Source organism: Crocodylus porosus, unplaced genomic scaffold, assembly GCF_001723895.1.
Source record: "Crocodylus porosus isolate Cpor-Errol unplaced genomic scaffold, CroPor_comp1, whole genome shotgun sequence".
In the NCBI taxonomy this organism is placed as follows: domain Eukaryota; kingdom Metazoa; phylum Chordata; order Crocodylia; family Crocodylidae; genus Crocodylus; species Crocodylus porosus.
Genome location: NW_017728915.1, coordinates 24250458 through 24264391, shown reverse-complemented (window position 1 = coordinate 24264391; position 13934 = coordinate 24250458). Strand labels below are relative to the sequence as shown.

The window sequence follows — 13934 nt, the reverse complement described above, 5'->3', positions numbered from 1 at the left end:
GGGGGTGCCATGTGCATGTATATACTCATGGCCCCAGGCAGCCTGGAGAGCAGCTTCTGCAGGTAGGGGGGGGGGTGCGGATTGAGGCCCCCGCCATTGAAAGAGAGGGAGGGAGTTTGGCAGGGCTGGAGCTAGGGCTGGTGCCCTGGCAGGCAGGGTATAGGGCTTGGGGCCTGAGGCCACAATGTATGGCTGCAAGGGAGGGAAGGGAAGGGAGTGGGGTGGGGCCACAGGTGGCTTGTCCAGCTCCCGGATGCTGCACACACTCCCAGGGGCACAGGGAACCCAGGCCTCCCAGATCTATGTACGGGGCAGGGATGGGGGTGGATGCACACTGCAGGCTCAGGCTCCCACCCTGCTGCCCTCCCCTGGGGCCTCTGCAGCCTGATGGCTGTAACCTAGCACTGAAGGGCAGAGTGTGACCATGCAGGAAAGCTGCTTGTAACTGCAAGCTCCATGCTTCCCTGTGTGCATGGGGACAGTGTTGGGTTGTGGCCCTCACTGCAGCCCCGCGCGTGGGAGGCACATCACCAGAGCAGCATGGAGCTCACAGCTGCAAGCAGCTTTCCTATGCAGCCACACTCCACCCTGTAGCACCGGGTCACACCCATGGGCTGTGGAGGCCATGGGGGAGGGCAGCAGGGCAAGAGCCCAAGCCCACAGGGCACCCCTACCCCTACCCCTGCCCTGCACACAAATCTGGGGCCCAGGTCCCCCCTGCTCCCCAGTAGTGTGCACTGTGGTGGGGAGGCTGGCCTCACCCCACCCAAGCCTGCAACAGGCAGTAGGGGAAGAGCCAGGCTCTGTGTGCTGCTGGGCTGCAGCAGCCTCTGCCTTCTTTCAGGGGCAGGGGGCTGTAGCCCTGGATCCCTGGCCCCAGAGCCCTGGCAGCTGGGGGTCCTCTGGCAGGGCTGGGGGGGCAGGGGCTGTGGGTGGGGGGCAAGAGGCACCAACAAGGCTGAGGGGCCTGTGGGGAGGGAGTAAGGGGCACCAACAGGGCCAGGGGGCTGTGGGGTGGGGGGGGAGAACCACAGGGGCTGTAGGGGGCCTTTAATTTTAATCACAGATTTGGAGGGTTTTGGCAGAGAATTTGTGATGTTTTATCAGGGAAAATCAGGATCCCTGGTAATTACTCATTGCTAAATAGGACTATTAGGGGAACAGATGCTAACCATACAGTTGTTGAGATGTAACATGGGCTAAGTACAGATAGTCAAAAAGCCCGAGGCTGAATTGATTTAGTCTTTGCAGGTTCATCTAAACTGCAGAGACTAAACTGAGAAACCTGGACACACATTTACTTTTGATTCAGGAATTGCAGTCGCATTCCTACAGTGGCTCAGACTAAATGTCAGGGGGCACTAAAGCACAACTCTCTGGTATGCAGCCAGCATAGATTTTGTGTTCACTTCCTCTTCCTGCTGCCCCAGAGTTCTCTGGGATTTGCAGTCTAGAATCACATCAGCAGGATTCTCCAGGATTGTTCAGAACTTCCTCTTCCTGCTTCCAGGTGCCTCTGGGACTTGTAGTCCACAGTTGCAGCCAGCAGTAAGTTTCACAGCAGGACAGCTCTGTATCTGGGGGAAGATGGGTAGTTCCAGACCCCAGCTGGGGTTTGCCTGGGAGGGGACAGTCCCTGCCTTCCCCCTTCCCCTCTGCAGGAGCAGATAGCAGAGCATAGCCCTGGGTTGGAAAGCATGCTGGGCTGCTTGGGCACTGTGATTTAACTTGAACCAGGAAGGAGTCTGGAACAGAAGTTTCATAAACTGGTTTGACCCAAATCAGTTAAGTCTGATATGACATTCAACCAGGTTTATCTTAATCCAGTTTCAGCCATTTTGAAGATGGTTTATGTGCACTGAACTTCTGTTCTGTTACAGGTTTAAGCCAGTTTCTGATCACTTAAATTGGTTTATGTGTAACTTCCATCCCTAGCCCTTGGAGTTTAACAAGCGTTAATGAATAGGGCTGCCCATGAAACTTCTTCATTCTTATTATGTACCAATGTAATGTTGCTATTTTGCTATCATTCCACTATGTTGATTCAGTCTTTCAAGCTGGTTCTCAATCAATTGTTGCTGGCACAATTGTAGAGAGAGCTGCTTTGAGAAGTATTATTTTTAGTGCAGCCCGAGGAAGGAAGGCCGGCTTGGAGCCAGCAAGAGAGTTAGGATGGAAAGTTTTAGGCTTAAAAATAGAGCAAACTATGACTGTTCTTTGAAAACTGAAGAGAAAATCAGTAAAGCTATCAGAGAGGTGGAAAAGGTGGGAAGGTCCTTTAGATGTACATGGGAATACTTCATTTGGGCTACATAACTAATGAGTATGCCAAGGTGTAGATGGAAGCAAAAATGATTCTCATCCCATCAATGAAATTGCATCATAATCTTAAAAGCAAACCAGCACTCCTTCCCAAGAAATGTTCACAGGGATTTATTAATTCCCTCCCTAGCTCAGATGCTGATTGTATTTTCATGGGTTAAACTGGCAGAAACATCATTTCTTCTCTTGGAGAACACAAGAGAGCTATAAAAGTGGGATTTGCATGGAAAATTCAGCTGCGGAGGAACATTTGAAATTGTGCGTATCTGCTATCCCTACGAGGACTGGAAACGGCCAAATATGGGAAACAAAGTGAAGATAAACTAGAGCAAATTCACGTAATGTGTCATCCTAAAAACTGCAGCTTCACATGGGGCAGCATGTTTAAAAGGCTCTGCAGGCTACTCTGATTCCAGGGATGTCCTTGTGTTAAGCAGTTAAAATCAATGGTGCAAACCTTGCCAGAGATGCTGAGTGCCCCTCCCTCCCCCGCAAGCACAACACAGGATGAAGCCCCAGGGTCTTTCTCCTCCTACATACCTTCAGTCTTTTCTTTTAGACCTCTTCTGAGTGTCAAGTGTGCATGTCAAGCACTAAGCTAAGACATGCGTGATACAATACCTATCTACCAGGAAAAACCCTTTCAGACTTCCAGCTCTTGCAGGTATGCAAATAATTTCAGAAAGGAGGTGAAATGATGCCTGCCGCCTTGCAGTGCAGCATGTCAGTATTTAACTTCCCTTATGTCAGTTCTCTTAGACCAGGGTCAGCCAAAGTACAGCTTGCAGCTGCTCTCCCCTTTGATTATTGATGAGGAAGGTTATTTATTTTTTCATGCAGCTCTGGAGGTGTGCAAGACATTTCACACAAATAGAAGATGACAGGACCTGAAGAGTTTACACAAATGAGACGCAGCACAGTGAGTGAAGGCAGACAGTGGACTGGAGGCTTAATATTATAACTGGAAGATGCATCCTATTAGCTGGGCAAAATGTGGGTGTGAGAAACCCACAGTTGCTACTACTGGGCTTTTTCCCTATGTACAATAGTCAGTTTGGTATCAGCTGCATCCTCCATCAGGAGGACTTCAACCTGCTTTTGTGGGTGCACTTGGCAGGCCAATCTCAGACTATCACACTGGACTCCTTCAAATAAGCTGGATGAATTATGTCCCACCAGGAAAACTTGTAGAAAATGTTAAGAGCCTTATTAAATGTACTGGAAAAACATGATACAGTGGAATTGGGCTATTCACCCTTCTGCAATAGCTTCAAAACTTAAGAGCTCTTTTAGGAGCTCCTTAAAGGTTTCTAAACATCTAAGACAATGGTCATCAATAGGAGTTAGGTACCTAAGCCTAAGCCCCCTAGACTGGAGCTGTAGCAAATCCATATAGTGCCTGTGGATTGGGCACAGAGTGAGAGGGAACACGCCTAAAATACTGGGTTTCATCATTAGGATGAAGAACCTCTCTCCTTAAAAATCTGTCCTGCTTGCATACCTGCACTGCATCTGGGCAGGACTCTGATCCAGCACCCAGACGCATGTGGCAAAGAACAGGCAACTTCAAAGAATGCCAGAGGTCCATAAAGCCAGATGTCTGTCCACTAGGGCCCATGGCTGGAGCTCAGCCTTTAAGCAGGTATGCAAGCAGGACAATTTCTGAGCCATGGGTTGCTCTTTTCTAATAAAGCAGGATTCCTTTTCCTCACTCACTTTGGGCTATCTTGCTGTGCCCAGGCAGGATGGGTTTGAGATTTTTGACATTTCCAGCACAGCTTTGCTCCCACGCATGATTCTCAAGCATAATACTAGGATTTCATCCAAAGCACAGAAAATTAATGTCACAGTAGAAGTCTGGTGGCTAGACTATGCTACTGTATACTGGGATACAGTGAATCTAAGATCCTATACCATCTCTACCACTCGTATCCAGGGCACAGGAGTAGTTCATGTACAAAGACTGACAATTTCCATGGGCAATAATCCACCTGTTTGTCAGTAAGGCCATTTCCCCAACTCTTGGCTTCTAGGCAAGCTGTCATTCTGTATTTTGTACCAGTCAGACCATCCTCCACCCTGCTGGGGCATCACATGAATAAGTGAAAACTTTCTGTGAACTTTTACAGTTACTGCAACACCACTTTTCTGGGTATCTGTTTAGTCATCACAGCTGTCTCGTTGCCTGTCTGCCTCATCATGACAGTGTCCAAAACAAAATGCTGGAAGCAAAGAAAGGTCTTTCTGGTACTACTTCAATAAGAACAAAGACTTTATGTGTATCAACAGCAACATGCTTTGTACAGGTGAGTGTTGAAATAGGGGATAATACCAGTGCAGAGATATTCAAATACAGGTTTTAGAAGACAGCACAGCCTAGTGAATTGAGTTGGAAGCCAGAAACATATCCAACCCATGGACATGAGCTCCTTTTTCTAATGAGTTTATTCCCTAAAGTGTACTCACTGTGTGGCTGGTCATGGAGGCTCATATTTTCAGAGATAATTCTGGGCACACAGGTTAAAATATATAAGCTCTGATTTTTCGAAGATGCCAGGCATTTGCAGCTGGAACTACACCGAACCATCTTTGAAAATGATGTCCAACATGGTTCACACCAAAAATAGAGGCTCCCAAAATGAGTTGTCACTGTGAAGAAGTTTACCATTAACTTCTCCATCTCACTCACCTGCCTCTAAAATGCAGATGTTTGTATATTTACAGGCAAAAATTCCTGTCAACTTCAGTGGGCTTTGGAAGCAAACACTAGGGTAGTCTAAGGAGAGAACATGCACTATTCAAATAACATGATCTAACCTTGTTTTGCTCAGTAGTGATCTCTCTTGTTGATTTTGAAGTCATGATATTCATGGCTTTATACGATGGTGGCTGATTGCAGGAGGCCTTGAAGGATGGAGCAAATACAGGAGACACAGAGGCAATCCTTAGGTTCTTGGTAGGGATATGCCATGCTGCAATGGATGAAGCAAATAAGCAAAAGAATTCAAATATTAGCATTCATAATTAATTGTGCATATTTAAAGTCCATCAAAACAAGAAACACTTACACCAAATGGCCTAAAGATGACTGAAAAGGTCCAATTAAGATTGCTGAACGCAAGGGTCACAGATACACTATTATATATACACTGGCAATGATCTAGAGTGTCACAGAACAATAAGGATCAGACAGACATGAAAAACTGCCCCAAAAGAGGGATGGGTAGAAGGTGGAAGCACTATTGAGGAAGCTGTGTCAAAGTGTACAGTGCTGTCAGCAATTATTCAGTGGAATTCTTCCTAACTGCTAGAGCCGTAGAGTCAGCAATATTTATTGGAAAGGATGCAAAAATCGTAGAAGCACATCTCCAAGCCAGACTCTCAGCTAGTGTAGAAAGGGCACTGACTAATGAGCTGGCATGAGGAGACACATTTTTTTATTCCACGGTTTTTACAGGCTGGCTGCAAGCCCCCAAAATTTTGCAAACCATGATCATTCCTAGGGGATATCTATGTCTGGTTAGTTTGTTTGTTTGTATGTATAGTCAGTAACTAAGGTCATAAGCTTTATAAGCGTTGACTGTCTCTGAACTGTTACTTGGCTTTAATTTTCCAGCCATGGTGTTGAGACTTTTAAGCAATATTGTTAATAATAGACATGCACTTTGTTTTAGTTTAAACTAATTATAGACTTGTCTGATGCATCATGTGCATGGGTAAAAGGTAAATAGGTCGTTATAGCCCATAACATCTAAAAGTTCAAGTCTGCTTTCAGTACCTATACATGTGGTCCGGGATGGGGTGGGGAGGGGGCTGTTTTAATTAGAGCAGCTCTCGGGGGTCACTCTAATTAAAACGCCACAGTGTCTTGTGTATTCAGCATCCCGCGTTTCAAAATGGCTGGGGGAATGCTTTAACTAAAACTCATTGAATGAGCTTCAGTTAAAGCACCTCTGCTACCATTTTGAAATGTGGGACACTGAATACATGAGAAGCTGCAGCAGGCTGGAGCGTTTTAATTAGAATGCTCCAATTCAGCGGTTCTCAACCTTTTTTGTACCAGGACCCATTTGTAAACATCAATGGCCAGTCCTGACTCAGTGCCCCTCACTCCTGACCCACTGCCCCCCCCAGTGTGTGGGGCAGGGTGAGATGTATGTAGGGCATGGGGGACCTCAAGCAGCCCAAAGCAGCCCCTCGCAGGCTGGAATTCTGGCAGCCTACAAGGGTAAAGCCACGGTTTCCCACATTTTTCTCCTTTAAAGGAGAATCCATTTTTAAAGTTTGTTGATCCATTTTTAAAGTTTGTTTGCAACCCTTTCACATATTCTTGCTACCGACTTCTGGGCCGTGAACCATGGGTTGAGAAATGCTGCTCGAATCAGAACGCGTTGGAGCATGTGCATAGGCATGATTTCACTGGTACCACAACAGTTAAGTGAAGACAGAATTTGCCCCAATGTTGTTTTTTGCCATATAGTTAAGCAAAAACTATCTATCATTGTATTTACACATATTTGTACAATTGCACCCACTTTGGAATTCTTGTGGTGTCTCCCAATCTGGATATTTGCAGTCCTTGAACAAAACTTCCCAGTGCCTGGTGCCTGAAGATGAACTATTTGTATGCCACAAAACCCAGTGTCTGTTAACATTGTGCAAATTCTGAAATGTCCTTAGTCTGCTCAGGTTCAAGCTCACTTATAGTTGGTAGTTGAGAGCACCTGCACAAAAGAGTTTTGTTCAATTGAATTTTGGCAGAACATCTGTTCTTTATATCTATACCTGCATTGACTTGCTAACATGATGCTTGTAAGCCAAAGAGAATTTTCTACATTTAGTATTTAGTAATTGCTATTCAGCATTCTCTTGTTCAAAATGGTTCTCATCCAATCAGGGAGCAGCACCGTTTGCTGTTGGTGAACTTTTACATATCACAAATAATGAATAACAAACAGGTTACCAATAAACTATCAGCTGATAACTTTTTATTCGGTCAGCATTGGCCAATATTTAAAATTATGGCCACATCTGTGGAGATCAAGATTAGTTTGCAAAGATTGCATGAACTGGAAAAAGCCCTATACCCATTGCATTGTATATGTGCAGGTAATGATGCAGAATCATCAATACAAGATTTTACTTAGATTTCTATTATTTGATGCGGTAAAGAAAAAAGAAGTCTACAAGGAAGGAGGAGTGCTCTCCAGAGAACGAACCTGTTTACTGTACGCATAATATTAAAAAAAGAAAATAAAAAGAGCAAACTTATTAACATTTACCAGAGGCCCCTCTGGGCATTATGCCATCCTCATTGCTACTCTCTATTATTGGAGTGTATTTGTCGTAATTATTTTGTTCAGGTTTCATCTTTATCTCCTGTTCCTCCGAGTTTATAAGCTTGTCCATTTCCTTCAAACTGAGCTTTGGCAAAAGGGAGAGGGGTGGGTGGCAGGGCTTTTTGGAGAAAGAATTAGTTTTAAAAAACTGTTTTGGTCATTTCAAACTGCACAAATACAGCCCTGGGGAATAGGTTCTGGGGAACAGAGGAAGTGGACGTGCTAATTAGGTATTTTCAGTATCTCTTCAGACTTGAGAGGAAAGCAGTTGTGCTCATTACAGGCTAACTCCTGGAAAGCCCCTGCAAACTGAAGTGCTGGGTGATAATATGGGAAGGATGTGGGGGAAGCGATGTATGAGCTCTCTGCAGCTCTCAGATCCACTTGTGGGAGGCCAGTTGGTAAAGGGTGACAGCAGCTCCAGCACATTTCCAGTAGCCCGCAGACTTGTGTACTGGAGGGAATCTAGAAGGGCAAAAAGCCAGGGGGAGATGGGTAGAGAAGGTTATGCTGGAACTCCAGTTTTCCATCTGGAAATGACCTGGGCTGCCAAGGCTTCCTATTCGTGCACCCCAGTACCTCTGGGGAATCCACTGAATCCCAACCATAGTTTGTTTCAGGGTGCAATGAAAATATGGTTGGGAGATACCCTTCCCTCCCATTTCCTAGCTCATTTGTCCGGGTACTTCCTTTCTTTCACTCTATACTGCATTATTCACCACAGGGAAGCTTTTGGTCCTAGGAAAAGGTCATACTTGCATTTAATTTAAAAGGACAAGAACTGCTAGTAAGACTTTGCCTGTGGTGGTTAGGAATTCCACCTAGGCAGCAGCACGTGGTAAGATTTCATCATTACCTGTGCACTGGAGTACAGTGCGATGGTCCTAAATGCTCTGGCCACCTAACTAGAGCCTGATCCAAGGAAATTTGAAGTCAATTAGCTTTGGATTGGGTCCCTGACCCTCGGCTTCCACAGATGTTTAGCTCGCAAAGCTAAAAGCATTCATTCAGTGCCAGGCTGGAAAAATGCCAGGAACCTAGAGGCAATCATAAAATAAAAGGATTTGGTATTTAATTGAGGAATCTTGACAAATGTTCCATTTCCCGCTTTTTTAAACAACAACACATTCTTTGTTCCTTTGTAAATGTATGTCAAATATCTTTTTAAATTGTGGGATATATATTAAACAATTTTAAATGCCAGGTATTGTAACAACACGTTGGACGCACTGGGGGTTAATAGGGTTCAAATTAAAACACGTCAGTATGACATCTGTGTAGCAGCGGCTGAATGCGAATGCTCCCTGCAGCACTCTGATAAGCAGAGAGTAATTGTTCTAGGTGCATGAGTAGCTTTACACAAGTAAGGAGGTGCATGGGGTTGAATGGGCCTGCTCATGAGTGTCTGCAAGACGGTGGGACCTTAGTTACTTACTACCCATCTTTTTACCAGATGCCCAGTAAAGATGATGCATCTCCCCTAGCAAGCAAAAAAGAAAATGATACAGAGTTCTAGCTATATTTCCTACTGCGCTTTTTACTACAAGTTCATTTTGAAGAAGACACTTTTGCTGACTCCTTTACATAGGAGAAGTACTGTGGTGGGCTCTTATCGTATCAATCACAAGAGTGTTTCTAGAAACAGGACAGTACGTGGCTAGAGATAACGCATCGTGGAATCTGCTGCACCTGCTTGGCTGTAGTATCCGTCCTGGTGGTCACATGCATGTTATGGTGATAAGAGATAGTCATTTTTGTCCCGTGCAGAGCGACACACTCTGTCCCACAGAGCAGAAGTGGGAGCAGTGGTGGTTTCGATCTGATCAACCAGAATGAAAAGCTTTTAAAAGCCTGGTTGGTGTCAGACTTGTTTAAATCAATTGCCTTGAGAAACCCCTACAGAGCCCACTTATGCTGAAAATCTCCGAGGAGGAAACAATCTTTCCAGCTTCTCACTATTTTTACGAACAACACCAACCATTTTTTTGCAGTATAAAATTTCAGCCCACGAAAGCCAGTTATAGCAAACTATTTCCATTCTAATTACTATCATTAAGAAGTCAGGATCCACTGTTTCCTCTTTGAATGCTTAAAGCAGATATTGATCAAGCATAATTTATTCAGCGTACAGGTCATCACTGCTTTTCTTACCGGGAGTACTTTACACTGCCCTGGCTGTCACTATTTATTTCACCTCATCCAAAGGTGTTCTGGGTAACCCCCAGTCAAGTATGCATTGTGTGGTCCCCTTTTGGAGTTTAATCCACAGAGGATACAAGTTTTTAGGAGCCACTACCCTGATCTGTAACTCAGACTATAGAGACTCATGCCTCTGGTTCAGTGTTGACCAAGATGGCATCTATCATGCTAGGCCAGCCTTTCCACCCCTGATTTGACTTGAGGCTTTTGTGAGTTGAGTGACACCCCTGAGCCTGCATTTATCTCCTCATGCCTGCTTACGTCCTAATACCTGGCACCAGGCAGTTCACAAGAGAAACTGAGACATGGTATTAATGTAAACTTGGATTCACTGGCACAGCTCTGTTGATCGTAAGTGTGCCCATGATCCCTGCCCCCACGAGCTTACAAAGGCTTCAGCTGTGCTCCATGTAGGTGCAGGGGTTTGTCCAGATGGCTCCCACAGCAGCAGGGCCTGTTTTCAGACATAGTGAAAATTCACTGAGAAAGACTAGGGGAACACAGCTGTTCCATGAAGCCCATTGCACACCATGATGGAGAAAAGAAGGATTAACCAATATGGCTGAGGGAGTTTTAGGAGAGCTCTTAATGCTTTGACAAGTGAACTTGATCCAGAAAGCTGTTCCACAGGTGAGAGTAGCGAGGAAGAAAGTGCAAAGAAGATTATGGGAGAAGTGCATGGCCTAATTGCTTCTCAGTCAAATATCATAACCCTGTCCTGGCTTTGCAACACTTTACCGTGCTAATTATTTCTCAAAAAAATGTAGACAGATTATGTATTGCCTTTTTACATCTGGCCAGAAGAGATCAAGCCCTGAAACATGCTCTCATTCATCTCATCAACCGGCTACCCTAGACATTTAACTACGTGAAAAGTCAGGCGCCCCTTTTTGTTTTAACTTTTCTGAATTGCTGTTTTATTTTTAACAGCTTGCAACAGAAGAAAAATGCGTTATCGCATGACTGTCTAAAGTAAATAGTACATTGTGGTTTTGGGCTTGGACACTTGAATGTGCAACTTCCCAGCAACAAGAACTGTTCTCTCTGTAGGGTGTTTCTGGTAACACTTCTCTTCTGTGAAGAAGTAAGGAAAACTGTTACCTGGGAGCTGAGACAGCGCTATTCAACAGACAGTGTTAATACTTATAGGTGTAAGCATAAAGGTATACTTTAGAGTTAGGAAAAGAGACAGTACATTCTTGCTTAGCAGAAAAATTACAACAGGTTATAATTATTATAGAAGACATGAAGCTTTGGGTGATCCTGAATATAGCCCTGACCTTGTTCGTGTCCAGTTGGGTTTCCTTGGGCAGTTAATTTCACTTTTCTGTGCTTTGGTTTCCCCTCTATAGAAATGAATGTTTCTGTGGTTTATTCTTGAACATTTGAGCAACCGACACATGTACCTCAAAGTCACTAAAGAGTTACATCATTTAGACTGCTATAAAAAGTTCACTAAAACAGTGTTTCAAAATCCACCTCACTCCATTGTACTTTCTGTTCTCAACATTGTGAGTGTGGTTTGGCTTCTAGTATCTGAAGTTCAGGCTACTGTGGTTTGACTTCAGGGGAGTATCGATGAATACAAGTGTTTTAAAGATTTGAATGGGCTGTGCAGTCCCCTGGAATATACTCCTATAACACAATACTGTATGCTACAACCTTGATTATATAGGTCTTGACCATCAGTGGTTACCTGCATGATGACATCATTATTAAAATGATGTGAAAGGGATCTAAATGCCTTTTCCAGATGTACCAGTCATTCTGCAAGAAGCAGAAAACTCTTGACCAAGACCCAGGGAAGCAGAAGATGGGCGTTAACAAGTGTTATGTAAAACAACAGCAGTAAGGTCTGTACACATGCATGGCAGGAGGCGTGATTGTGGGATGCAGCATAAGATCCTATCACACAGGTGCAGGGGAATCACGCTGGATTGCAGCAGCTGCGGTCTTCCAGCTACGGAAGCACAGGCTACTCATGCAAATTAAAGCTGGAAAAACCAACTATAAAGCTAGTACACACTTTTTAGCAATAACTTTATAGCTGGTTGGACCTTTTTAAGATGGCACAGCTAATTTGTACATGTAGCCAGTCTAAATTGTGCAGTGAACCAGGTAATTGCACAACAGATGTAACATGTAGAGGAGGGCCTGGGTGATTTCTTAAACGAAATGGACAATATTTACCATTCCTAGCCCGAAATATGGAATTTAGGCTAGGTACAGATGTTACACTTACTGTGTGATAAACATGCAGAAAGCACTCTACAGTCGTAACCTAACCAAGCAGACGTTCACCGCATATAGGGTGCTTTAAAAATGGCAGAAAACCCTGAATGGATGTGGTATCAGGCGAAAGCACTTTAGGTTACAGCACTTTATCAGACATCTGTACCAGATCCCATCATGACTCAGGTTAGGTTACAGTCCTCTGCTATCCCAGGAGTCCCTTGCAGGGCAGCGTATTAGCTTCCACTGGTGCTAACCTGCTCTGGACGAGCATTGGCTGAGCCCTGCCCCTGGGCTGTCTCCACCCTGTGTGGCTGGGCAGGAGGCGTGGGGACGGAGCCCCCCTGCTGCATGGTCCCCCCCCTAGCTTGTGCGCTCAGGTCTTGGGGGAAGTTGAATCAGGTCCATGCAGCAGGGGTGGCCCCCACCCAATCCCAAGCCTCCTGACAACTGCAGCCGAGAGTGGCAGGTTGGGGCTTGCTGGCACAGCTTGAAATGTAGCCCCTCTGCCATGCAGACCCAGCCCCCCCTAAGATCAGAGCCAGAAACCTGGGGGGAGCCCACATGGCAGAGCGCTCCATTCCCCCTCTCTCCCCCCACAGCTGCTGCTGACAGCCGCCTGCCGTCAAGGGGGTATGGCTGGGGAGAGGGGCTGTGCCAGCAATCACCTGGGACACATGTGGGAGCACCCCCAGCTTGCTGGCCTCAGCCAGTGTAGGCCACTTCTGTGCCCCCCCTTCCTCCCAGGGTGACTGTCAGTTCTAGTCACTCCCACGCTCATCTAGGGCACTTTGAGTAAGGCGCAATACTTAGAGCACTTCCACCTTGGGCTTTTTAAATGACTGTACTTAGCCATAGATGTTTTCATCACTTGTACCCGTTTGAATAATTACTGCTTGAATAGTCAGTTCAGCTGTCAGGGGTATTTATCACTGTGCAAATGCTTTGGGTGACAAACTTTACCTCATCATAATTTTTCCATTTGGCCATAAATAACTTCCTCACTCCTATTTGTTCTGTGAATTTATCTAAGTAAGATACTCAGGAAATAATTGTTGGTATTTTGCTTTCCTTTTCCACTTTCTCAGTCTGTTGCCCCTACCCTACACGAACTTACCCATGAACTGTGGCTCTTAGCTCCTACAGATAAATGGCTGGTACAGCTGGTGAAGGCTCCCCAATGCAAGAGATGCCACAACAACAAGAATAGGAAGAGATTATTACAACTGTTATTAAAAAGGGTAAGATTGTAACATAGATCAGCTTCAGTGAAGTCAGTCTAAATACGCACAGGCAGGATTCCAGGAGTTCAGAATTTGGCCCATGGCATGTACAGCTGAACGTACGAGTTTACTGTTGAATCCATGTGGGCTTTTAAGGAAATTCCTTTATCTCCCATCTCAGTTTCTCTCAATGTTACCCATCTTAGGATTCAGGCACATTCAGCAAATCAGCCCAGGTCAGGAACACCATGGATGATTTAGGAGAATCTGACCAGCTAAAGGACACTGGAATTTTGAATTAATCCCATGCCATTGTAATAAAGGAGATACAGCATTGACAGACCCCCGCCCTTGCGTGCACGTGTGTCCCCAGTGAAGCTGAGGAATATTTAGGAATACATCATATAGAGATTTCTAATCAATCAGTTATGCTGTACTCATAAGGAATCTGATATGACTGTCATAGAAAACAAGAAACTAGTAAGGTTTAAATGTGTCATGAGCTGGGCTAAAAAAACCACCCAGTTTTTAGCACTAAGCTTGATCCTTTAACAACCAAATCAAAAGAGTATCTCTAGTAGCTGGTAGCACTAGTACACCCTTGTCTTCTATGAGAACC

General features: G+C 44.9%; 2 long non-coding RNA genes across 2 annotated transcripts in view; one reads left to right on the top strand and one right to left on the bottom strand.

Moving 5' to 3' along the window:
• LOC109310595 overlaps positions 1–3538 on the top strand; it is a 13893-nt gene extending 10355 nt beyond the window's left edge. The window contains exon 3 of the long non-coding RNA XR_002101265.1: positions 2492–3538. This is a non-coding gene — a long non-coding RNA (uncharacterized LOC109310595). The remainder of the gene's footprint in view (positions 1–2491) is intronic.
• Positions 3539–4509: 971 nt separating this feature from the next.
• Positions 4510–8694, bottom strand: LOC109310795. The gene is made up of 3 exons (XR_002101322.1): positions 8518–8694; positions 6858–7046; positions 4510–5294 (listed from the first exon to the last, which is right to left on the bottom strand). It is a non-coding gene; the product is annotated as an uncharacterized LOC109310795 (long non-coding RNA).
• Positions 8695–13934: the final 5240 nt, after the last annotated feature.